This window comes from Equus asinus, chromosome 12 (assembly GCF_041296235.1).
Source record: "Equus asinus isolate D_3611 breed Donkey chromosome 12, EquAss-T2T_v2, whole genome shotgun sequence".
NCBI classification, from domain to species: domain Eukaryota; kingdom Metazoa; phylum Chordata; class Mammalia; order Perissodactyla; family Equidae; genus Equus; species Equus asinus.
The window spans coordinates 28,856,965-28,883,407 of record NC_091801.1 but is presented as its reverse complement, the minus strand read 5'-3'; the positions used below and the strand labels follow the sequence as shown (position 1 = coordinate 28,883,407).

The 26,443-nt window shown below is 41.7% G+C and overlaps 1 protein-coding gene across 18 annotated transcripts in view; it reads left to right on the top strand.

The window, feature by feature from the left end:
- The window catches only part of RP1 (RP1 axonemal microtubule associated), a 449,795-nt gene that overhangs the window by 102,625 nt on the left and 320,727 nt on the right, over positions 1-26,443 (top strand). Inside the window, exons 1-2 of one of the 18 annotated variants that reach the window (XM_070481266.1) lie at positions 3,164-3,292; positions 24,368-24,406. The exons of 15 other annotated variants lie outside the window; for them this stretch is intronic. The gene's annotated coding sequence lies outside the window, so the exon portion shown is untranslated. Of the gene's footprint in view, positions 1-3,135; positions 3,293-24,367; positions 24,407-26,443 lie in introns of those variants that run through there. 2 more of the 18 variants (XM_070481259.1, XM_070481265.1) reach the window with 2 other exon arrangements.

Sequence of the window (26,443 nt, the reverse complement as noted above, 5' to 3'; positions counted from 1 at the left end):
AACAGGGTGACATGCTCTACAGTGACTGGGGTAGGGTGAGCTGAGGTCAGCCAGGCCAGCCTCGGAAGACCTTAGGAGTGACCTCAGTAAGGAGGAGGAAATAGCCATGTGCATGTCTAGGGAAAAAGCAGCCCACGGTGTGCAAAGCCCTTGAAGGGGTTAAGACACTAAAGGAGAGGACAGGAACCTCAGCGGTTGTTTACTTGTAGCACTGGGCACTGTCTGCAACAGTGTTACTGGTGAGATTACTTGTGAATTGCCTACCATCCCTCTAGGAATATAAACTCCAAGTGGCCAGGGACTCTGCTGACCCATTACTGCTCTGTTCAAGCACCAGTGTTGGAACAGCACAGCGTCTGGCATATAGCAGCTACACAGAAATATCAAAAAAAAATGCTAAGTGTAGGAGGGTGGAGAGTGGGCGAATTGGGTGAAACTGGTTAAAAGTACGAACTTCCAGTTATAAGATAGATAAGTCCTGGGGATAAAGCACAGCATGGCGACTATATATTTGAAAGTTGCCAAGAGAGTAGATCCTAAAAGTTCTCACCATGGGAAAAAAACTGCAACTACATGAGTTGATGGATGTTAACTAAGCTTATTGTGGTAATCATTTCACAATACATACATATATCAAATCATTATGTTGTATTCCTTAAACTAATACAATATGGATGTCAATTATATCTCGTTAAAGCTGGGGGAGAAAATCCTAGGTGTAGAAAAGTCTATCCAACCCAGCTGCTCACTTTGCGGACGAGTTGACAGACGCCCAGCAGAGGCAGAAAGACTTCCAGTAGGCGTGGGACCGGATCTAGGTTTCTGGCTGGCTGGCCTCCGATTTTTCCACTGCACCATCCTGCCCCCTGCTGCTTAGCTTTACAAGAAATGGTGTTTCACAAGGTACAGGTCATTCCAGATAGAACTTCTTGCTCTCTGAAATTTTCATTCTAAGGTCACATTTAAAAGAATTTTGCTTCTTGTGTGTTCCACCTCAAAAAAAGACATTTTCTACATAGAGGAGAAAGCCAAACAGATTGTGCCTTTGCTGTAAGCATTAAAACTAATATGAGACTACAGCTCAAGAGTAAAAAAACTCCAAACAACCTGATTAAAAAATGGGCAAAGGACTTGAACAGACATTTCTCCAAAGAAGATATACAAATGGCTAGTAGGTATATGAAAAGATGTTCAAAACCATTAATTATCAGGGAAATGAAAGTCAAAACTACAATGAGACTCACATCACACATGTAGGATGACTATCATTAAAAAAAAAAGAGTTAAGTGTTTGGTGGGTGAGGTTGTGGGGAAATTACAGCCCTGGTACACCATTGGTGTGACTGGAAAATAGTGCAGCAGCGATGGAAAACAGTTTGGAGATTCCTCAAAAAATTAAAAGTAGAACTACCATACGATCCAGCAATCCTGCTTCTGGGTATATATCCAAAAGTATCGAAACCAGGACCTCAAAGAGATATCTACACTCCGGTGTTCATTGCAGTATTATTCACGGTAGCTGAGATATGGCAACATCCCAAATGTTCATTGACAAATGAATGGATAAAGAAAATGAGGTACGTACATACAGTGGAAACCTATTCAACCTTAAAAAAGAAGGAAATCCTGCCATTTGCAAGAACATGGGTGAACCTGCAGGACATTATGCTAAGTGAAGTAAGCCAGACACAGAATGACAAATACTGTATGATTCCACTTATATGAGATATCTAAAATAGTCAAACTCATAAAAGCAGAGAATACAGTAGTGATTGTTAGGGGCTGGAGGTGGAGGAATGGACAACTGTTTAAATGGTTATAAAAGTTTCTGTTATGCTAAATGAATAAGTTCTAGAAATCTACTGTACAGCATAGTGCCTATAGTTAACATTGTGGTAGGGTGTACTTGTTGAAAGCATAGATATCATGTTAAGTATTTTTACCAGGAATAAAAGGGACACAAGGAGACTCTGGGAGGTGATGGATCTGTCTGTTCCCTCGATTGTGGTGATAGTATCACTGGTGTTTGCATATATCCAAACTTATCAAATTGTATACATTAAATATATGCAGTTCCTTTTATTTCAATTTATACCTCAATAAAGTTGTTTAAAAAACCCACAAAACACTCTGAGACCTTCAACCAGGAGTTCTGGTGACCAAAATGAAGGTAATGATGATGACAAGTGACTTGATACACTTCTCACCCTCCAAGGCCCCCACCTTCTAGGAGGCCTGCATTGCTGTATTCTAAGGTCACATTTGAAAGAACTTTGCTTCTATCTCTGTGTGGCCTGAATAGGTATTTATATGGATGTTGAGAAAAAACGTGAAAAGTAGAGGTAATACGTGCATATTTATAGTCATGCAGTATAAAAGATGACTGGCTTGTGAACTCGTGGAAGTCACACAGGTTTTCTTGGCAGGCCATGTCTTAAATGGAGCAGGCTCTTAATAAATGTCTGTTGGGTCCCACACCATGGCATAGTGGTTCAGTTTGGTGCACTCCACTTCAGTGGCCTGGGTTCACGGGTTTGGATACCAGGCGTGGACCTACACCACTCATCAGCCATCCTGTGGTGGTGACCCACATATCAAGTGGAGGGGGATTGGCATGGATGTTAGCTCAGGGTTAATCTTCCTCAGCAAAAACAAGTCTGTTGATTTAACCAATTTGCCTGTTAGAGGGACTTGAACTCCACTTCATGGTGTCTACTAAACTAAAACAGACACACTTTTCAAGATAAATATTCAAAATATCAACATCAAAATAAGGTAAAAACCTCACCTGTTCACATGCTACATTATATTTATATGCCACAAAAGACCTATTGACTAGAAAATGAAAAAAATAGGTTCTTTTGTTGGTCACTTAAGAAAATTTAATTGCATTTAGACTAGGCTATTTTGTTGGATGTTATAGGCAACTGAAAAGACAAGAAAAACAGTTGTATGTGCTGTCGTCTGTACATTTCTGTATCAGAATAAGAGGAATCTACTCACTGATACCTAATAACAGTCATGAATCTCAGGCCAGCTCTATTCTCTGCCCGTGTGTGTTTGGGGAGTTGTGTGAAGTGTTTGCTGTCACTACAGGCAACCTGGGTGACAGTGCAAACATCACTGTTCCCTTTGCCCAGCACAAACAGAACCTAGGTTGTCTTCTAAACAGCATCTGAGCAACAGGCCCCCAGGGACGCCAGACCCATTCTCTGATTGCTCCAAACTGTAGCTGTCTTATTAAGACATTCTGGAAGGAACTGAGGAATTTCTACATACATTTTGGAAACAGGTGAAATATGTACCTTTTTTCTCCTTGTCTTTTTTGTAGTGAATGGTAATTAAAATTTTAAGTTTTATAGTTAGGTTTTCAAAAAGGAGGATATCTTTCATTTTTATTTAAATATGGAAGATTGCTTAATGGTATGGAAAATATGCCAAAGACGATAAAGAAAGCAGGAAAGGCCTGAGCTAAATAATTTTTAGTCTTGGTTGCTGTGGGGAAGGTGAGTGAACTTATTTTCCTTGCGGGGGCATTTCTGCCGATGTTTCTAAGATATTCTAGCTTTCAGAGGTTGTGTGGACAACTTCCTCAAGTTCGAGAGCCTGTGGGCCATGCACAGGTCCTGGGACTTCATCTTTAAAGCACTGGGGCACCACTGGAGGGTGTTTGGCAGAGGAATATTATGAACAGTCTTAGTCTTTAGAAATAATAGCTGACATGTATTAACTATGGAGGCAAACAGGAGACTGGTTCACAGGGGGCCGGGCCAGAAGGGTGCCTGAAGGCTAGTTAGGAGGCTATCGAGACACTGTGATATGGGATGACTCCTATGGACCAAGAAGAGCTAGATCAAAGAACAGGAAAAGAATATGCAGAGCATGAGATGGAGCGGGGATGTATTTAGGGACTTAGCCCCCTAATGGGAGAAGGAGGAGTTTAACATGGCTCCGTGGTTTCAAACTTGAGTGACATTAATTTCTCATATTCTTGTGACTGTAATTTTTCATGTTCAATTCAATTAGTAGCATTCAAGTGCAAACATATTCTTAGTCTGCAGAACAGGTAAATTGAGAGGCGAAGCTTCGGGGGCATCATGGCAAGAACACAGGATGTGGAATCAGAGAGGGTGGGTCTGAGCTGGAAGCCAGCTCTTCCCGGGTGTGTACCTACAGATAAGTGCCTCAGAGCTCCTCACACAGTAAACTGAAGTGCCGCATGAATGTTAGTTATTACCTTAGATTTTTTCCTCACAGGTTGAAGCAAAAGTTTGTTTTTATTTCAACTTAGTCACTACCTGTCTGACTGCTGTGGACCTGGAAGGAGCATTAGGGATCCACCGAGTCTGTCTGGCTCATTACAGATGTGAGACGGGCCAGGAGTCTTAGAGTAGGTGCTGGAAGAGTGCTGGCAGGAAGCCCCTCTCCTAACTCACTCTGCTGTGTTCACTGTGCACACTCCCCAAATGGGAAGAACGTCGCTGGTCCCCAAGGTTTCTGCGTGGAGGCAGTATTGCATAGTGGTTCAGAATGCCTGCACCAAATCCTTCACCCTGTGCGAGTTCTTTCACCTCTTCCCTCCTGTTTCCACGTCTGTAAATTGCGAATGAGAATGGTAGGACTGTGGAAAGCCACCACATACAGTGCTCAGCACCCAATATATAAACAAATAGATATTATTTGCTTGGGTCTGACATGCTGACGTTGTCCAATTGAGGAGCCCCATACAGCCTTTGGCACATTTGGTGACATCTCTACGTAGGTGGCATTCAGTGGCTTCACATGGGGCTAGAAGTGGAGCCTCCATGTGGGGATGTAGGCATGTGGCTGGCTCTAGTACTCCTCTCAGCATTGGAGGGCTACATGGGGGCCTCAGGAGGTGTGACAAAGACTTTGGATGCTAAACATACCACAGCTGAGTAGGGGAGCACATTGCAGCGAAACTGTTTGAGTGGTGGGTTGTGTCATTGGATGAGCCACGTTACGCTAGAGACGTGGTTCTTGAGAAGAGGGGTCTGTCAGTCTGGCCAAACAGACTGAAAACTGAATCTAGCAAAAGCTTCCACTATTAAAGCTTCTTAATAAATCACCAACCTCCTTATCTCATTTGGTATCTTTGAAATTAATGGTATACTTTCCTAAGAAGATGCTATGAAATCACTTTCTTCCTTATGGCCAGCCAGAATTTATATACTTAAAATTTTTAATGTAGATTCTGAGTAAACTCAGTGATTGTTTTAATTACTTGCCATCAGCACCATAGCAAGAGGTGTTTAGTTTCTGTTTATATTTACTTTATTTAGTATCTTAGAATCATTTAATGGCAACACAACATAAAAGCCAAACAGCACCTTAGAAACTTGTAAACACGATGAAGACCTGAGCACTACCACAGATGAAGGATTCCTTCAGTACAAGGAAATGCTAGAGAAGTTGGCAGGCAAGACTCAGCTCAAGTTGTATAGAGAGTAAAAGTACAGATGGTCAGCTTATAAAGAAACAGGTTGTGGCATTTCAGGTGATTAAATGACAGAGTGTGTAAACTCTGGCCATTGGATTGTTTTGTTCCAAGTTGACTGACTTTGTCACAAAAGAATTTCTGTAACATCAAACAGAAAAAAGATCAATAACAAATATCATTGCTAGAACATTCTATGAATAAAGTTCTGCTTTCTAGGCATGGTCGGTGAATACCATATTCCAACGAATTATTTCTCCTGATAACAAATGAATTAATACCATGATATCATACATACAAGAACTATACTCAGATAATGGAAATACACTCAAATATAAATGAAAATAATTTTTGTTTTTCTTTGAGAAGGTATTTCAAATCTTTATAGCATTTAGGGACGTTAATATAAATATCACTTATCACAACAAAGTACCGTAGCTACAGAAGCTATATGAGATTGGCTGTCGAATGAATGGATGGTCCCCAACTTGCCTAGAGAAAGATGAGGTCCTAATAGTTAATATTAAGTAATTTAAAATGAATCTTCCTGAAAAACTCAGCAGGTTTTCTATTACTCAAATGATTCAAAACTCAGAATTTCAAATTTCTTGTCTTAGGTATGTTCATATGTGAAACTAGTAAATATGGGTATAACATTTTTCATTAAGAAAATGAATACTGATTGATGATTGCTTTTTATTAAAAAATTGCTTATTCACATTTGAAGTTACCTGATGTTTCAGAGAAGGCACCTGTGATGAGTATATTGAAATGATAACATTTGTCTTTGCTATATAAACTAGTCTCTGGGATAAAAGAAATATTTTTAGTAACATTAGGGTTGATGATGTAGTACTATAAATTTATGATTATCTGATTTCAATATTAATTCATCAAAAAAGAATTTTCATAGATGCTTTTTCAGATGGCATCGTCTTCAACATAGAAGAAAGAAGCAGTTTTCCAAAAGTCTTTGAAGGTCCCCAAGGAAGTTCTGTGTAAAGAACACGGGTCCAGGCAAACACCTTCTATTTCTCCAGGTTTTGTCCTGAATGAGTGATGCAGGTACTGGTCAACCAGGCAGGCCATGGAGGCACCCTTTATTGAGGTCCCTGGTGGGCCCAAGTCCTGTAACACTCAAGATGTCACAGTAGCAACTGTGGTCTTTTCCCTTAAGTCCACACCCTCTTATCTGCCCCTTAAGTTTTACCACTCCAGTAGGGAGGAAAACAGTATTCCCTGAAAGCCCAGAGCAGAAGGGGCAGTGCTCGGAGTTGGCTCTGACTGCTACGTGGCTTCCTAAGGAGACTGGAAGTTGGGAACAGGCTGAGAGGGCCTCTTGTCCCCTCAGTCATACTGGAAAGCTGGATTTCTGAGTGTGCTGGCTTGTTAGCATGGGCGTCTCAAAGAGAACCATAGTGCAAGGGAGTGTCATTTATCTCCCTGGGTTGGTTCTCCATTTTCATCTGTGTGATACAGATAAAATACCTCTCTTGGAGGGTTTTTTGATATTTAAGAGCCCAGCACATTTTAAATGCCTTACAACTGTTATCTGTTATTACTATTATGTTGATACCCAAATCTTCAAACTTGGCCCCAAGGCCCATACATTTATCTAACAAATGGAAATAGCAGAAAGGACTAACCTGTAAGCAGCAATATCAGCTATTTCATTAGAAATGTGAGTAAACTCATCCCAGAAGGAGCTACCTCAAGGTATATTGATGAGTTAGACTTGGTGGCCCACGGCTTTTCCTCACAGAAATAAGGACTCTCCCTAGAATACCCCAGGGCAGGTCTCCTGTGGGTGGGGCTGGGCAGCTTCCCTCCCTGTTCTGGTATTGGACATCAGGAATGTCAAGGCTGGTGAGCACAGGGAACAAGACCTATTGGAGGGATTTATGGCAGTGGTCTTCAAACTCTGGAGGCCTGTTTTCTTAATGTAGACTTTTTTACTAGAAGGAATTCCCTACTTTGGTCATTATAGGGTCTGATGATGACACTAAAGTGAATGTCATCATTTCTGGAGTGCCTGGCGGTGTCAGGCACCTGGCATGTTTTATGGCAGAAGGGTGGGACATGGACTCTGGAGCCAGGCCCAGCCTGGGTTTGAAACCTAGATCTATTCCTTCATAGCACAAACATGGGCAAGTTACCTAAGCTCTCTAAGATATAGTTTCCTTCTTGAGAAAACAGGGAGAGTAGTAGCACTGACCTTGGAAGGTTGGTGTGAAAATAATAAGGATTGCTCAGTAAGTGTTGCTGTCACTATCTCATGTCACTGTCATGAAATCTTGGTGGTCATTGTGTTAGCTCCCCTTCACAGACCATGAAACCAGGCTCAGAGACTTAGCTAAACTCAGTAGCACTCGTTGAGTAAGTGGAGGGGTTTGCTTTGGGTTAAAGGAAAATTGCAGCCACTTCCACTTTGAACCTTACAATTCTGTTTTTCTCTAGTTACCAACACCATCAGTTTTGAGCAAGCCAATTTTATTTGACTTGAGGCCCAAAAGAGCTGACCAATTCCTTGTGATGTGAGGTGCTGTGCATTTTCTAGTCCAGCCTCTTTGAGGAGGCAAAGAACTCTGAGAAGCCAGCAGAGCTTGCAAGGTTGTTGATTCCTCTAACGTGTGGGTTATTATCTGCAGGACCAGCAGGAAGGGGACATGGGGAAATCTCCAGCTCCTCAAGAGGAAGCTGTTAACAGACATTAGTATGTCAGTTGGATGGGATTTGCAGGTGGCAGAGAATTTCTATAGACTATGAGTTGTTAGGTGTGTCTTGGAAAGAAGAGTGAGTACTGATCCACTCAGCGTGTGAGGTCCTAGGAAGACTGCAGTGTACAAAACAGATGGGCCTGCTCATAGAGCTGATCTGCAAGCAGCTAAAATCCGAACAGGCCCAAAGCCCTTATACGGATCCATTAGCTTGTAGGGACTCTGCCCAGATGTCAGGGTTGCTTCATTCTTCCCTGATACGGGCATGATGAGAGAGAATTCACAAAGTCCACAGTCCAAAAACAGGCTGTGTTTGAGAGAAACACAGCCCTTAACTCTTATTCTCTGGGGCCACGGACCTGGGTTTAGAGGGCTCTGGGTTGTTCAAGACCTTGTGTCTTGTCAGGTGGACACTTTGTTTATTAGTGTCCTAGAGCTGTCTTAACTAAGCACCATAGACTGGGTGATGTAAGCAACAGAAATTTATTGTCTCATAGTTCTAGAGACTAGAAGTCCAAGATCAAGGTGTCAGCAGGGTGGGTTCCTTCTGCGGGCTGTGAGGGAGAATGTGTTTCACGCCTGGGGTTTGCCGGCAGTATTTGGTGTTCCTTGGCTTGTAGAAGTATCACCCTAATCTCTGCCACTACCTTTGCATGGCAGTCTTCCTGTGTGTGTCTTTATCCAAGTTTCTCCTTTTTATCAGGAAACCAGTCAAATTGGCCTAGGGCCCCCAACCCCCTCACTCCAGTATGACCTCTTCTTGACTAATTACATCTGCAGCAACCCTTTTTCCAAATAAGGTCACGTTCTGAGGAACTGTGAAGGTTAGGCCTTCAATGTATAAATTTGGGGATGGGACACAATTCAACACTTCATGCAATCCCTTTTCCTAACAATAGTCTTTACCTCCTCTCAAACTTAATCAATGTGTTCTCCAGATAGAGAGGGAGCCGGGAACACTTAAATCCCTGCTTCAGAAAGCAGTGAGCTCACCCTAAGCTCTCCTAGAGGTAGGTCAGGATGCTAAAGTTTAATAGACCCTATGCGTTCCTCCTTCCAAATCACCCAAAGGAAAGCTCACATTTTTAGCGTGTGCTCTCTGAGGAGTGAAGGATCTGGCAAGGCAAAGCCCCACCCCTCTCTTTCCTTCTCGGCCTTGGGGAAAGACTGGCCAGAGCAGGTGATAGTCAGATCAAAGCTGTTCAATTTGAGAATCTCCACCTGGTGGCTGTCTATTAGAGCCTTTCTTCTTAAGAGCTGTCTTAATTCAGTTAGTTACTTTGCTCCTATTTGAACTGTGGTTTTGTAACCTGAAACGGTCCCAAGAGAGCTGTGGTGGGTTGGCCGTAAAAAGAGCCACAGCTGAGCTCAGAGCTGCTTCAGTCTCTCCAGACCCTGGGCCTCCACTCCACTTATTTCAAAGTGAAATAAAGGGAAGAGAGAAGAGATTTAATGCTGGCAAATTGTATACAAAGGGCTCAAACCAGCAACTATTACAAGCCACAGAAACAAAACAACCTTACAGGGCAGGTAAAGTGTGCTGAATTAGATATAACTAACGGAGTAGGAGGGTTCTCAGAGCCTGAGGTGCACTGTGGGGAGCGTCGGCTGAGGTAAGTGTTGGAGGGGAGACACTTAGAGGCTTGCTCCCACCCTAGCAGGAGGCCAGGGGAAAATGGAGCTTACCAGTCCGCATGCAAGTCCTGGCTGCAGCTCCGGGTTCCCCCTCAGCCCTGGAGGTTCCCTGAATTTCTTACAGTGGATCTGAATACTTAAATTATATCTCAAAAGGCAATCTGACTTTTGCTTCTCCAAAGACAAATCTTAAAGGAAAAACTCTTCATTATAGGCAATTATTTTGTCTCTTACATCTAATGACTATTTGACATATTTTGTCAAACTTTTGTAAGTCGCAGAATGTACTATTGTTACTCATCAGTTAAGGTCTTTAGACATAGAGGGATGCCTACGCTTGGCAAAATGAGTAGAGAACTGCCATTATATTTTGGTAAAAGGGCCAATTTAACAGGGCATCAATATCTAAGCAATTTTTTATAGATCCAAATGCCTTTCAGGAAACTACAAAAGGCTTCATTTTTTACCACATAATTCACAGCTTATCAAGGTCATAGGCACTTCACTTATTATCAAGAGACTTCCTGAGGAAAACTAAAAATATAGGCATGCAGGCTTCCAGAACTTTACTTTTTAATAGGTGGGATGGAGAAGGAAAAATGTTCCTACTGGTTTTGAGGTAATTATTTTCAGCGTAATGGTCTTTGAATGCAGTAAGCAATGGGAGGCTAGACCTCACTTTGTAGATTCAGGAAAAAAAATCACTCTGTGTGGGAGAAGAATCTATTATAAGGTCATGGATTTGAAAATGTTTCACAAAATTGTGGGGTCCTCTGAGGCATTTCTGTAAACTATTTAGAAGAAATGTTTGTGGTTTGTGTTATCTACTTGTGGTTGCTTCATTAAATCAGGCATTGCCCAAATACCTAAACTATTGATTTTCTTGTCTGTATGTGTGTGCTGGTGGTGGGGAGGCAGAGGGAGATTTGTCTCTAGCCTAATGCCTGGCACATAGTAGCTGCTTCTCTCAGATAATTCTGGCTGCACAAAATTGAAACATAAAAAAATAGACAAATATATTTCATATTAAAAAATGTGAATATACACTCCAGGACTGGTATGGTGGATCTACAATGCTGAGATCCAGAATTATGCCATCTTTTCACTCTGCTGTGACTGGCTACCATTCCCAAGGTCCCCTTGAGTCTCAGCTTACTGCTGGCGCTCCAGCCATTGAACCATATTCTAGGATGGAGAGGGGAAAGGTGGGAAAAAAAGAACCTCTCCCTATTCAGGAGTCTTCATGAAAGAAGCATACAACACTACCGCTTCCAGCACAGTGGATGGATCAATGACATGGTCACAGGTGGCTGCAGCCAAGACTGGGAAATGTGCTTGGCTAAAAAACAGCTAGAATCCTCTTATTAAAAAGAAAGGAAGGGGCTGTCCCCGTGGCCGAGTGGTTGAGTTCACGTGCTCCGCTGTGGCAGCCTGGGGTTTCACTTGTTCGGATCCTGGGTGCGGACATGGCACTGCTCATCAGGCCATGTTGAGGTGGTGTCCCATATGCCACAACTAGAAGGACCTGCAGCTAGGATATACAACTATGTACTGGGGGGGATGTGGGGAGATAAAGCAGGAAAAAAAAAAAAAAGAAAGAAAGGAAGGGGCTGGCTCAGTGGTACAGTGGTTAAGTTCACATGTTCTGCTTCAGTGGCCCTGGGTTCACCAGTTTGGATCCTGGGTGTGGACCTAGCACTGCTCATCAAGCCATGCTGAGGCGATGTCCCACATAGCAGAACTAGAAGGACCTACAACTAGAATATACAACCATGTGCTGAGACTTTGGCGAGAAGAAGAAAACAGATAAAAAGATTGGCAACAGATGTTAGCTCAGGGCCAATCTTAAAAAAAAAAAAGAAGGAAAGAATGGATTTTGAGATAATAGCTAGCAATCCCTGCTAGACAGCTCAAAAAATACTTGTTGATTGATTTGGATCAATTGGCCAGAAGTGGTGTACATAAGATATTTTGGCGATTGATATTCTCTTATGAAAAACTGGGTAGGAAGCTTCCGTACCTCACAGTGTAATAAGCATGGGACTTTGGAGAGAGAATGCTTGGGCTGAACACATCTTGGGCTGACCTTGACTTACTGTGGGCAAGCACGTTAAAACCCTTGTATGCTTTATCCTTCAGGAAGGTGAGTGTGAACACGAATAGTGTGAGACAAATGCTTTCAAGTTCCCTAAGATGAAAATCAAGTACTCTGATGAAGAATGAGAGCATCTGAGGACCACTCCAGTTTCCTCCACAGAGTCAATACATGGGACGAAATCTAGGGAAGACTCCCATTTCCTCATGAATTCGGAAATCACTGACATCATATGTAGCTCTACCACTTAGTCTCTGTGTGACTGAGGATAAGTTATTTAATAGCGCTAAGCCCTGGTTTCTTCATGTTTAAAATAGGAATAATAAAAGTCTCTATTTTCCAGGGCTGCTGGGAGGATTAAGAAAAAAATGAATGTAGAGAGCTTTGCTCAGTGCCTGGCACATACTAACTACTCAATAAGTATTAATTGTAATTATTAATAATGCAAAGAGCAGAACAAAATCTTAAAAGTTATGTGGAAAATCCAGTATTGGAAATGCCTTTATTCCTGAGTTGTCTTAAGGGCAGGAAGAGGAAAACTGGTGTCACCATATTAATCCCCGCAGAATGTTGTCATCATTTTTCAGAAACTGATTTAATGAGTCTTTAGTGTTCTGTGTGTCTTTCCTTTTGTACAGTTTGAAGTATTTGTCAAACTGTTCTTAGCTGTTTTCAAACAAATAAGCAAGCACACAGAACACACTTTCTCACAGGAACCCAATGACCAAAACGTGTTGCAAAGGAAAGCTGGTTTTGCAGTCTAGATTAAATACCACATACTTATTCATAATTTCTGTTTTCAGCTTGCTAGACTCCATTTTTACATAGAAAACAGAAAGAATGCCATTCCCAACAGAAATCTAAATATAACTAAAGTTTGGAAGTGACTCATAATGTGAGTCAAAGCATAGGATTCCTTTGAAACTTGTGTTACTGCTGCTGCTATAAGCATTACCTCTTCAGCTCCACGTGACCTTGACAGGTTGTGACTGGCAGCTGTCACCATATCACATGGGACATGTTTGGTCCTTCATTTGCCAACCCTCCATTCTCCCCTTTCTGCCTGTCTTCTTCCCTTAGAGCAGGCGCAGACTATGTAAGCTCTGTGCTGGTCCTGTCTGGAACATGCACACGGCCCCCTCCCCCTCACCTTTCTTCGTTGGGATGCGAATGCCTCACCCTCATTCCTGTCTCCCTGTAAACCTCGTTTGCTCATGGAAGGCTCCTCTGGCCCACAGACTAGTCTAATTTTCCCAGGGCAGGCTCTGCATTTCCACAGCACACATGACACTTGTAATTTCTTGTTTAGAGCTGATTTTCCCTGGGAGACTTGCATTCTGAGTCACAGGGATTGTGTCTTCCTTTCAGGGCTGTGTCCCATGCCCAGTCTGGTGCCTGACACATAATAGGCACTTAATGAATATTTGTTCATTGTCTGACAGATGTGGCCCTTTCCCTCCCATTACTGTGGACAGGTTCCCAGTGCCAGGCGTGCCTCGGCCTCTGTGCAGTCCACACCCACAGGGACCCGCACGTGTTGGTCCAGCAGGGCCAGTGAGATCACTTAGTTCACCCCTCCTTTTTCAGATAAGGCAACGGTACTAGTTTGCTAGATCCACCAAATAAAGTGCCACAAACTGAGTGGTTTAGACAACAGAAATTTATTGTCTTACAGCTCGAGAGACTAGAATTTCAAGATCAAGGTGTCTGTAGGACTGGTTCCTTCTGAGGGCTGTGAGGGAAAGATCTGTTCCCCGCCTCTTGTGTGTGCTGGCAGTCTTCAGTGTTCCTCGGCTTGTAGAAGCATCACCCAGATCTCTGCCTTCATCTTCAGCTGGTGTCCTCCCTGAGGGCACATCAGTGTCCAAATTTCCCTTTTTATAAGAATACCAGTTATACTGGGATAGGGCCCACCCTAATGACCTCATTTTAACATGATCATCTGCAAAGAGCCTGCTTCCAAGTAAGGTCACATTCACAGGTACTGAGGGTTAGGATTTCAACATTTTAGGGGGGACACAATTCAGCCCTTAACAATGACTGAGTTAATAACACATTGCCCTCTCTGTTGAAAGTGATGCTACTTACCCACCAGTTTTAGAACATGGAGGTGGTGGTATTTTTCCAGGTCTAGTCTCATTTGTTGTCTTTTATGAGCAAGAACCATAAGACAGAAGAAAACCTGGGTTATAAATTGGGAGGTTGGTTTGCTCAGGGAATGGAGTTTGTTTGCTAAGTCTGGAAAATTGTCCTCACATGGTGTTTTCGAGTGACTGACTTTAGACCCACTTGGCTGCATATCCACCAAGAAGCACAGTCGCAGGAGTTCATTTATTCTTATGGATCAATAAACAATTATTTAGAGAAAGTGACTTTGTCAACAATTTAATTAAAGTCACCCAACCTTTGAAATTAGAAGTAATTCAAGTTTTGCCATATATTAGTTGTGTGGCCCTTGGCAAGTCACTTAATTGTCGGGACATCAGCGCACTATCTGTAAAATTCTGGCAGATTAGGTAACCTCTGAGGACTCTTCTGGCTAGAACCTTCTTTGGATCATGTGGTTCTTTTATTGTTGAAAGCAGAAAAATTCTCTAAGGAACTGGGCTGTGTAAGTAGACAAAGGAATCAATTGTTGAAGCACTTTTCCTATTCATTATCATCAGTAGATCCTAGGGGGTTCTAGCCTCACCACAGAAGAAAAAAAACAGGTTTGGTCCTTCATCTGCTTTTATGTGCTCAGTGTCTACTCCTTGCAAGTGATGGACAGGCATGAGGACACATGCCTTATACCAACAGGGTACTGTTCCCCCAGCTCATCCTGGTGGTCACGCTCTGGCAGGTTTGCAGTGTCAGAATTCACGTGGGTTGAATGTGTCATTTTCATCCTCAAAATCCCAATTTTCCAAAGCGTTATTTATATAAGTGTCTGATAACATATTTAAGAACCAGATCAGAGTTCTTGTTACTTGTTACTTGTACAGCTGAGTCTTTGGGGTGTACACACTCATTCTTTATAATCTTGGCATAAAAACTCCTGCTAATAATAGCATCTTTACTATAAATAGAGATTTTTAGATGCCCTCTCCTTCTATTGTAATGCCTCCTACAATGCTCAATGTATCTTAGCCCTTTTTCTTTATTTTCTCATAAAACTGTGACCCTTGATTGTGGGGAGGATACAAAATAAACCAGATGTCTTAACCATGTTTAGATAAATCAGTCATCACCTTTTTTCCAAGAAAAATGAGGCATAGTGGCTTGAGTGGGGTGTAGACTCTACTTTCCATTCAGTCTCTCCAAAGCAAACAGAAAAAAGATGTAAACGTCTGCTAACTGTGCTGCGTCAGTTGTGTGGGCATTCAGTTTTAAGGACATGACCATCATTATTGTGAAAAGAGAGGGAGGTCAAACTGTCAGTGTTTTGTCTCATTTATTATTAAGACCAAAAATAACCACCTCAGGAGAAAGAGAGTTGACTAATGAACTTACTTCTAGCTTAATGTTTGAGAGGACCAAACATTTTGATATGAATTTAGGGAGACAAGCTCTTAATACAGTAGCCGTTCCCTCAAATTTAAGAATGCTTACATTTACAGTTAAATAGTATGTGGTTCCAGAAGTCCCACTCAACATTATAATGAGGCAAGGAGTGGATTTGCAGCAACATAACAATCGAGTCAGTCATCAAAGTGTTTTATCCCAACATTTTATATTCTGCATTACATATCAGTCGGTAGGTTAAGTGTTGAGCGTACGTATCATTTAAAACAAAACAACCTTATGAGATCGAAACTCCAACTTATACATGAAAAAAACATAACATGGGGAGGAGGGTTAAATAGTCTGCTCAGATTCATCCAAATAGGAAATAGTATACTCAGAATTCAAGCATGGAGCGGGACCATTTGACTCAAGCGCTGAGCTCTTTCTGAAATCTCTGGTGTCCTATTAATAGGGGCCTGATTTGTGCAAAATGCTGCTGCCACACAGCTTTCCAGGTGTGAGAGTCAGATGAATACACTGGCTTTGTTCTGACAGTGATTGCTATGGCATCATTAATCTAAGCCAGGCAGGAAATGGTGGAGTTAGGAGAAGGACTAGAAATAGGCATTAAAGGACATGCAGAGATGAGAGAAACAGTTCCTCAGAGTACTTTTAGGAGGATCCTGAAAGTACACACATTGTTATGATAAAAGGGAGAATAAAAATGCCATGAAAAAACCATGAAATAATGCTATTGGGAACCTAAGGAGGGAGAGATCCTGGTGTGCAAAAGCTGTTCCGAACTCAAATCCACATATGACTATTGAGGGTGGTGGGCTGTATCACTGGGTGAGAGGATGAAGAAAGACTCTACTAGAGGAAGGGGTATGTGCGATGGGCCTGAAGGATGGTTAGGGTTTTGGTAAGAAGAAATTAGGGTGGGAGATGACATTCCAAGCAGAGGGAATGATAAAAGAGGCATAAAAGTGGGAACTCCTTCTGTAGAGTAGCATTGCTTGGGACAAATATTGGGCAACAGCCCTAAGTTTGTAAGATTGAGATTTCAAACTTGGTCTCATGGCTCTCTGAGGAGTCTAGGAATGGGCTTCAATTGGTCTACAATTTTTATTTGAAACTTTGAGTATATGCCCATGTTTTAGTTATCTGTTGCTGCATAACAAACCACTCCAAAACTAATTAAAAAACTGACTTAAAAAAACAATTTATTGTTTCTCATGATTTTACAATCTGGGCTGGCTCAGCCAGAAGCTAGAAATTTGCCCTAGAACTCCCTGGTGTTTGGGGCCCTGTGGCCTATTGTCAGGCCTGCTTCATGCTCAGTGCCTGCCCTCTTGTCAAGAATTCGAAGTAACAGGCAATCCCATCAAGCGTTCCCTATCAAAGGACACCTTTGAGGACACTTGTGCAATTTACATTGAAATTTCCAATGCTGTCAAGTAAAGAACTTACACAAAAGAATGGACATCTTGAGGACCAGTTTGACTCAATGTAAGTAGGAACTTTCTTATATCTGCAGCTGTCTACCTAGGGCTTTGTCCCAAGCCAGTGAGTCCTCCACTTTTAGATGAACTGAAGTAGTGGATGCAGAACCATGACTCAGGGATTCTGCAAAGGCAGTTCCTTCACTCCAAGATTCTAGTAGACTAGACGATGGTCTTATGATGATTTGGAATCTAAGAGTCCTTAATTCGTTGTCCCCTAATGTAACAAAGCTATTGAGATGGAGAAAAGCTGATGAGGTATCAGGAAAGAGCAGTGTACTCGAGAATTGGAAGCATAGAAAATGTCCATTTCCATAGTACCACGATGAACTGGTGAGAGAGGAGTTCTTTCACGCTCCAGGGGTGTGAGCAGAGAGAAGGAAGACACCACTTTCTCAATCACTCTTTGGTGCTTTAGAAAGTTCCCAGCCTATGTGCTATTTACATGTCCTAAGGAGAAAAAGAATGATTGAATATGTCAGACTCTTACCATTGATTAATGCTAATAGTCGGCCTTACAACAGCTGCTTGCTCAACAACTTCATTAGTAGCACAGAAGTGTATGTTTCTACCTATTTTGCATTTCTTAATGGCAACCTAATTTACATCAGGCCTCTTCTCATGCTTTAAAGACATTCTTCAAAGGTATGTTAGATATCATAAAAGTCGTTGCCAGTTATGTTAAAAAAAATGATGCCACATAGGTCACAATGAAGAGATTCTACCCTACAGGTTCCCATTTGAATTTGGGATCAGAATGTAATTGATCATCTTTGTTACAAACATGTAACAGTTCTGGTCATATCCAACTGCAGGGAAAATGTTAGAAGTCTGGAAGTGAAAACACTGGGAAATGATTTATTTCAGAGCAAAACTTAATCTCTTTCCACTTTTGGTCCAGAAATTCATGGGCTTTGTTTCCTAGATAAGACTCCCTTATAGCACTGGCCCACAGGAATGTGGTGGTGAGGCAATCCTAGGTGTGGACAGTGTTATCAAGGGCCCAAGGTTAAATTTGATAGACATTTCTGAAAACTTGTCTTGATTAAATTGACTGATCAGAATATGTTTTAGATTTCTGTGTAGATTTCTTTCTAGTTGCTTTATTATTCTATAATTTTAAAAATGAAATGAAAAATTTTTTAAATAAGAGAAAACTATCTGAGTAAATGGGAAAAAATGGCCTATTTTTAGTGTAAAAATGTCAATCATTTTTATGTGACTTCCATGTAAGGGGGAAAATGTTACTCTCATTGTATTAAATAAAGAATAAATGCTAGAAAAAATGAATCTGCATTCAAAGTTTATAGTCTATTGGTTTTCTTTATATGAATAAATACTGTTTTGCGTATGCAATTTTGAGAATAACGTATTAAATTCACATTCCTTTCTTACATAGTATGTTATGGATCTGTCACGTGTTATGAATTGCTTATTAATAATTACAGCTAATATGATTTCTTACTTGGTGCTATGCTGCTTTATCTCATTTAATCCTCAACATAATACTATAAGATATATACTATGATAACCTTCCCATATTGCAGATGGGGAAATGGAGGCTTAGACTGTATAATTACCCAGGACGCACAGCTGGAAAGTATACAGGTGGGGCTCAAATCCAGGTGTGTCCATTGTCAAACCATGCATTTAATCAGTGTGCTCCACTGGCCTTTCACACAGTGCCTTGATAACCTCAGACTTGGATAAATTCCAGTGATGAGAAGTTTGGTAGACATTTTCATAAAGGAGAGGATGAAAGCATTATAAATATTTTCTAATTATAGAATGAGAAATGGCTCAGAGGAATCAACTTATTTCTTAAATAATTTAGGTGACAGAAGTTAGTCAAAATTTTACAAAAACAATTCTGTATTTCATTTCTTTTACTTTTGATTTTTGCTCTAGAAGTGAAATATTTTAGAATTTCTCACAAGGGTTCCAGGATGATGTGGTACCTTTCAAATAAAAAGGTATTGTGGCTTCACAAAGTGAACTGCTGTGTTCCCTTGACCAATTAATCAAAGGAAGGAGTCCTGCATTTGTTAAGGACAAGATGCTGTGCTAAGCAAGTTACTTCTTGTAATTCTCATAAGCACTGTGTGAGCTGAGTATTAGTGTAGCTGTTCTTTTTTTTTTTTTTTTGAGGAAGATTAGCCCTGAGCTAACATCTACAGCCAATTCTCCTCTTTTTTTTTTTTTTTTTCTGCTGAGGAAGCCTAGCCTTGAGCTAACATCTGTGCCCACCTTCCTCTATTTTTTATATGTGGGACGCCTGCCACAGCATGGCTTGATGAGTGGTACATAGGTTCTGCACCTGAACCGGTGAACCCTCAGCCGGCAAAGCGGAACATGCGAATTTAACCACTGTGCCACTGGGCTGGCCCATAGTGCAGCCATTTTTTTCAGCTGAGGAAACAGTCTCAGGAAAGTGAAGTCCCTTAACAGAAGCTGTACATACTGTAAGCTGCAGGGCTGGGATTCCAACTCATGTCTGCCTCATGCTCTTAGAAACAGATTTATTGTCCCTTGAAAAGTGAGGGAGATAAAATCATTTCCCAAAATAAGTAGATTCTTAATTAACCTTCCAATTCTCTTTGTTGCAATGCTTCATTCCTAAGGCTGGATATATAGTCAATATGAGTTCAATCCAAAATCTGCTGTAAGTTTGAAAAGCTCCATCGGTGTGTTGTTTCAAGAATTGCCGATCTAATCAACATAGCTTTTGTCTAGGAAACTGAAATCAGGGGCCTGAAACATCCAGATTTCCACTTTGTGTTATCTCAGTAGACACACAGCTGCAAATCAGTAGCTAGAGCCAGGCTCCTTTGATGATTCTCAACATTTCCCTCCAAATGAGGGAGAAAACTAAGCAAACTGATGATGAGTCTAGTCAGCACATTTTACCCACAAAGATTCAAGAAGCTGAAATGTAGGGTCAATTCTGAAGGCCAAATGGCAGGAGGTATTAATGACTCACCTTCTTGGGTAGATCTGGTCCTCATTTGTCATTTTGGTTAATGAAGCCTTTTAGTATCTTGTGGCATTTCTCCACCCTTTGTGAGTCTGGGGCATTCGAGATTATTCAGTCAGCTGTAGGAATGAGTCCTAATATTCCTCTTAGCATCTGGGTCAGGGAGAAGATCTGGGTCAGGTCCTTTAAAACACCTGCTTCCATAGGTCTGGTCAGGCCCTGATTAAAAGCCTCAGATGACTCCAGGATCCCTGAAGCTGCTGTAGAATGGTCATCATTCTCAATACGGTTGCTGAGCACCCGGAAATGCTGCTCCCTTGTCCCGCTTATTTCTCAGTCAGGGAAGCAAGATCTTTCCACTCCATTCTCTGGTCTTCCCCTGGCCTCTGACTCTAGGTTCCTCACTCCTGCGACTTAACTCCATTCATCAATCCCTTCCTCAAAATCAACTGCATACATTGACCTGCAATGCTCACCTACTTCTCTCTGAGCTTGTCTCCAGAACTCTTAGAGGCAGCTTATCTCCTGGGAAGTGTAGTGCTCTGCTTCATCCTTATCCTCACATTCTGCCTGGACAGGAGACACCTTCTCTTTGGACTTGGAGAGCCCCAGACCAATTACTAACACTCTCTGACAAAGATGCTATAGTAATGGCACAGGGCAGCAGAAACAGCAAGGGTTCAAGCCAGATGGACTTGATGGAAATATTGGCTCCAACACACATTTAACTGGCCATGGGACCCTAGACAAGTCTCAGTTTCCTCATATGTAGAACAGGGTGAATAACTGCTGAGCAGGATTACTGTAAGGTCAGAGACAATGTTTATAAAGCATCTGGAGTGATGGCTGGCATGCATTAGCCATTAATAACTGGCAATGTTTATTATGTGTTCCAATGAACTATTTGGACAGTGGGAAACAAAATGTAAGTTAGACATTCATAAGCCCCGGGATAGTTTATAATATTGAAAACAAAGAAATCAGGACTCAAATTCTCCTGTACCAGCCCAGTGATCTTTAGAAAATGTCTATCTTGGTTTTGATGATGTCTCACCTTTCTTAGGTATTTTACAGATAGGTCTGACAAGGGAGAGAAAATTCTCCCTCTAGTACTATATCTGGATGTTGCAGCCAGGGAAGACCAAAGAAACCTTTGGAACCTATTGGAAAGTTGAAAATGTAGGCTGGGGAGCTGGAAGAGTTGACAAGTTATTAAAAAATTCATTAGACAGCAGAGTGGCTTTACAAACGAAGTGCCTGAAGTCAAGACTCTTGGCTCATCTAAAATTAGACTGGACGCACAATGAGGATGAGCGGTGCTGGCAGGGAAATGAACAAGGTGGCCTAAGGACTTTTTCCACTTCTAATTTCTGTGAGTCTATGGGAAGGTCCCTTTCCATTTTATATTTTCTAATGTATTTTTTTTCTTTAGCCTTCTTGGCATTTTTTTTTCTCAGATATATTTATAGATGCTACTTACAAAGCTTAAAATGACAACAAAAGTGCCATTTCATACACTGTTTAGTCCATTTTAAATCCTGTCTTACAAATTTCTCCTCCTACAAAGCAAAGCTGCCCCATCATGTTGCCTACGTCTGCTGCTATTTTTGAATTACATTTACAGTAGAGTTAATCTACCTTTGATAAGGAATTTAATATCCGTTGGCAGCTCAACTTGTGACTTTACGCGGTGAATGCAGCTACAAATTATGGAGCATCTTTCAATATAAGTTATCCCCTGGGGTAGAAAGCCAGTCCAAATGGAGAAGAATACTTTGTGCTATAAAGATTAAGGAAAGAATCTTACAAAACAATGCTTCCATGGTGGACAATGCTTTTAGGATGTAAGGTCATGGAAGAATTCAATCGTTTGTGAACATATGGATGGGAGTTGGGTGTGAAAGAGCAAAAGTGAGATTGGAGAAGCAGTAGGAGACACCAGGATGGGACTGAGAGGGCCCCAGGGAATGTGAATCAGGGCGCTGAGGTTCAGAGTTAGGCTCAGGATCCGGACTGGTGCCGGAAGCACGTTTATTAGAACAAGCAGTTGGGATGGAGTTTAGGAAAGTAGCTGCAGTGTTAGGATCTCCCCATAGCAGGAAGCAGGGCCCAAGAAGGGACTGGTTAAGAGGCTTTGGCAACAGAAAAGGCTTTGGACATTAAGCTGACATTTCAGTTTAGCCTAAAGTTTTATAATCGTCATATTAGGTCAGAAGCTGATGTCAGAAGCCTGAAGGGGTAGGTGTAGGTAATTGAGACTGCTGGAGAGAAATGTTATTGCGTGAGATTGACAGGAACAAAGGCAGTTGCTGACTTTACAACATCTCCAGACATAGGTCTACCTTGATTTCAATATCCCTTAATTTTCAGCTTTTATTCAGATACTAGATCTTCTATCTGAGAAGTAAAATGAAAGAAAATTAACCACGTCTAGAAAGTCTACCATTTAAAGTACTTGGCTTGGTGCTTTACATATGCTGCTCATTGAACTGTTGCAGCAGCCTATAAGATGGTTCTTTTCTTTTTTTTTTTTTTTTAAAGATTTTATTTTTCCTTTTTCTCCCCAAAGCCCCCCGGTACATAGTTGTGTATTCTTCGTTGTGGGTCCTTCTAGTTGTGGTATGTGGGACGCTGCCTCAGCGTGGTTTGATGAGCAGTGCCATGTCCGCGCCCAGGATTCGAACCAACGAAGCACTGGGCCGCCTGCAGCGGAGCGCGCGCACTTAACCACTCGGCCACGGGGCCAGCCCCCAAGATGGTTATTTTCATCTCTATTTCACAAAATATGGAGGCTCAGATAGGTCAGTAACTCACCCTTGTGCACACAAGTAATAAGTGGTGGCCTTTAGATTCACTCCCAGGTCTGCGTGATTCTGAAGTCCCCACTCTTTTCCCTTCACCATGCTGCTTCGTTCAGATGCCCAGGGGCTCCAGGGACTGGGTCCGGGATACAGCAGCTTTCAGTAAGTATTAGGTGTTGTTGACATCCTCCCTCTCCGCATCTCTTTCTCTCTCTCTTTTTCCTACTAATCTCTTAAAAATCCATTCTTTTTTTCCCACAATTTTTAAAAATAGATTTTATTTTTTAGAGCAGTTTTAGGTTTACAGAAAAATTGAGCAGAAGGTACAAAGATTTCCCACTACTACTAACAAAGCTCCAGCCTCTACTTCTGCTGTTCTAACATCCATCCTCCTCCCAGCGGAGTGAGCTCTCTAAAATGTAAATCAGATTACCTCATCAGGATAAAACCCAAACTCCTTGGCTTAAAGGGCCCTAAACAATCCAGTCTCTTCCTATTTCTCTGATGTTATCTTTCTTTACTCTCCAATTTGTTCATATTTTTCGCCACTCTGGCCTCATTCCTGTCTCAAAGCCTTTTCACATGCTGTTCCTTTTGTTTGGAATACATTTCTTCCATATCTTTGAATATGGAATATTCTCCCAGGTCTTTGAATATGAATAGTTTTTTCTACTTCAGATATATATAAGTTTCACCTTAAATGTCTCCTCAGAGAGGACTTCCCTGAGAAATTGAGTGGTCCCCACTACTTTCTACTAAATTACCCAACTTTATATTTTTCAAGTCACCTCTGTACCTGAATGTCTTTTTACTAATTTTCTTTTTTTTTGGCTGTCTGTAGTTCTATAAGTTAGCTTTTACAGCATTAAAAAAAAATCACCCCATGTCCAGCCTTGGTGGTCTAGCATATTCCACTTCGGCAGCCTGGGTTCAGTTTCCAGGAGAGGACCTACACCATTCATCTGTCAGTGGCCATGCTGTGGTGGTGGCTCACAAACAAAAAGAGGAAGGTTGGCAGTGGGAGTTAGCTCAAGGTGACTCTTCCTCAGCAAAAATAAATAAATAAATAAATAAATAAATCACCCCAAACAGTGGCTAAAACAACCATTTATCGAATGCACAATTCTTTGGGTGAGCCAATTCAACTGGACTCAGATGGATAATCTGCTGGGTTAGACTGTGCTTGCTCAGGTGAGTGTGGTCAGGTAGATGGCTCTGCATCTGAGGGTTGGCTGGTTGTTGGCTGGGGTAACTGGGGCACCTGGACTAGGTTTCTCTCATCACCTAGCAGGCCAGCCCAGCTTATTCACTTGGTGGATGACAGAGGATTCTTAGGAGAACAGAGTGTATCCATTCCCTTGATTTAGTTTTGGTGCTGGCATAATGTCCCTTCTGCCTCATTCTCTCGGTCAAAGTAGCCAAAATTCAAGGAGTGGGGAAACAGACACCATTTCTTGATGGGAGGAGCTACAGATTACATTTTAAAGGGATGTGGATATAGGGAAGGGATAATTGTAATCATTTTTGCAAACAACCCACCACAACAGTGTATATTTGCAATTCCTTTTAGATTCTCATTATCTGGATCCTTTTATGAGTTTGGGAAATTACCCCCTTTAAAAGTCTTTGTAGGGCAAAGACTGTTTTTTCCTGTAGGAGCTGAATGAGCTACATAGTTTCTTTCCATTTTTTTTCACAGGAAGGCACAGGGTACTTGTGCAGGCTGGAAGTGAACAAGGTGAGATGGTGGGAATTGATTTTCTGGTTAGGGTGACAGCAAAGGTGACTGTGCTAGGATGGTCTTATTTGCAGTGCAGTTGTGTTCCTGGGGAAAAGTGGCAAGGGTGCAAGCTGGAGACCTCAAGCTCTGTGGCATCAGGGGATTTCCTTATCAGGCCAGTTCTATGAAAGGCTTTGTATGTTGTTCCTGGAACCTTTGAGCCTCATTCTACAGCCCTCTCAAAGATTCTGTGAACCACTCAATATTCTTTTAATAGACTCCTTTTCTGTGTAATCCCCCAGGTCAGATTTGGTTGCTTTCCATGAAGGGTTCTCTCCCAGCAGCTGGTGTCAGGAATAGGGTTAATTTTTCTCAATAACAAGAAGAGTTAGCTGGTTGTCAGATTGGTCCAGCTGCTCACACAGCTATCGGGATGCTCCTTCTGTCTTCCTACTCGGCCATCCTTAGTGTGTTAATGTTTATCTTCATGCTTGTTACCTCCTAGTAGCTCCAGGTATCACTTCCATGTAAGGGGGAAATGCAGTGGCACCAGCTGTGTCTGTTTCTTTTAACAAGAAAACAAAAGTCTCTAAAAGCGCTCCCTTAGATCTTCCCTTGCACTCTCTTGGCCTAAACAAGATCACCTAGATTACCAACACAAGGGGTCGGGAGAGGAGTATCTGGCTTTCTAACCCCCCTGAGGAAGGTGTGAGCGGAGAAAGCTTGAGGATGTGTGGTGAATAAGGTGATGACCACTGTCTCCCATTATTAGTTTCTCCCTTTAGAATAATGGTTCTTGGAGGGTAGGGTTGTGCTTCATTCATTGCCTAGAACAGCACTTGCAAATACGTGGGCTCAGAATTCAATGACTGACTGACTGACTGATTGATCTTTAATCCTCTAGCAATAGCTGGAAATTCTTCCTTCAAAATGTTCTTATCTTTGCTTTCATTACAGAACCACCATTTTATTCCAGGCTAATTATTAAAGATATATTTTCATGTTATATTTCTCTCCCCAGTCTTTTTCATCCTGAGTCTACATTACATTCTGCTACTAGAATATCATCTTGAATACCATTTTTGCCTTGTCCTTTTCTTTACCAAAAATTGGTATTAGTTCTGTTGTAGTAAATCTCAATCTCTTCAGCCTGGGATTCAACTCCTTGCCTTAGCTGGTCTGTTACCTCCTCTACATCAGCAACTTAATTCATAATCACTCACAAATCCAGCTAATCTCTTAGCCATCTGGTATACACTACCATATGCAGTGTACACAGAGGGACAGGCTGCAGGACTCACAGGGACAAAGGCGGCAGGCTGTGCTGTGAAGGAAATAAGTGAGACCAGATATAGGGAAGACTCTCAATGTAGGTGAGAGGCTGCCATGCTGCTCCGTTGAAAGGGGTAAGGGCACTCACCACTCACTCTGAAGTTGTGTTCAGTCTGCTGTCTCACTGATAGAGCTCCTATCAGGCAGGGGCTCTGACTGGGTTGAAGTAGTATTGGGCTAGCTCAGTCCAATCAGCGGAGAGTCACTGCAGTCTTTTCACCCCAATGAAGTGGAGCATGAACCAGGATCATGAACAGCAGACTGGCCCATAGGGCAGAGGATTCAGGGGAAGCTGAAGTTCAGGGGCATGCAGGTGTACAGAGAAGATGGGACCATGGACAGTCAGCCTTGGCTTTCATGGTCTGATACTGGGGAGGCTCAGTCTATACTTTGTAGAACTTCAGTGTTGGCAGCCAGACCATACTGGATCAGGCAGGGACTGGCAGCATCATTCATATGCCTTCATTTCTCTACCTTTACAAGTGTTCCACTTATTGTCAGAAACATATTCTTTCCTGGTGTGATGAGAGAGATTTTGAAAAGCCATGGGGGACAATTATGATACATCTCTATTTGATGAAAAATAATGTAAACCATTTTTACAATAAAACAGTAAAGTATATGTAAAGCTTGCATGTTATTTTTTTTTTCAGGCAAAATTAAGACTTAATTTCAAACTTTGATTAAAACTCCACTCTGTGATTATGTATTCATTCTTCTCTT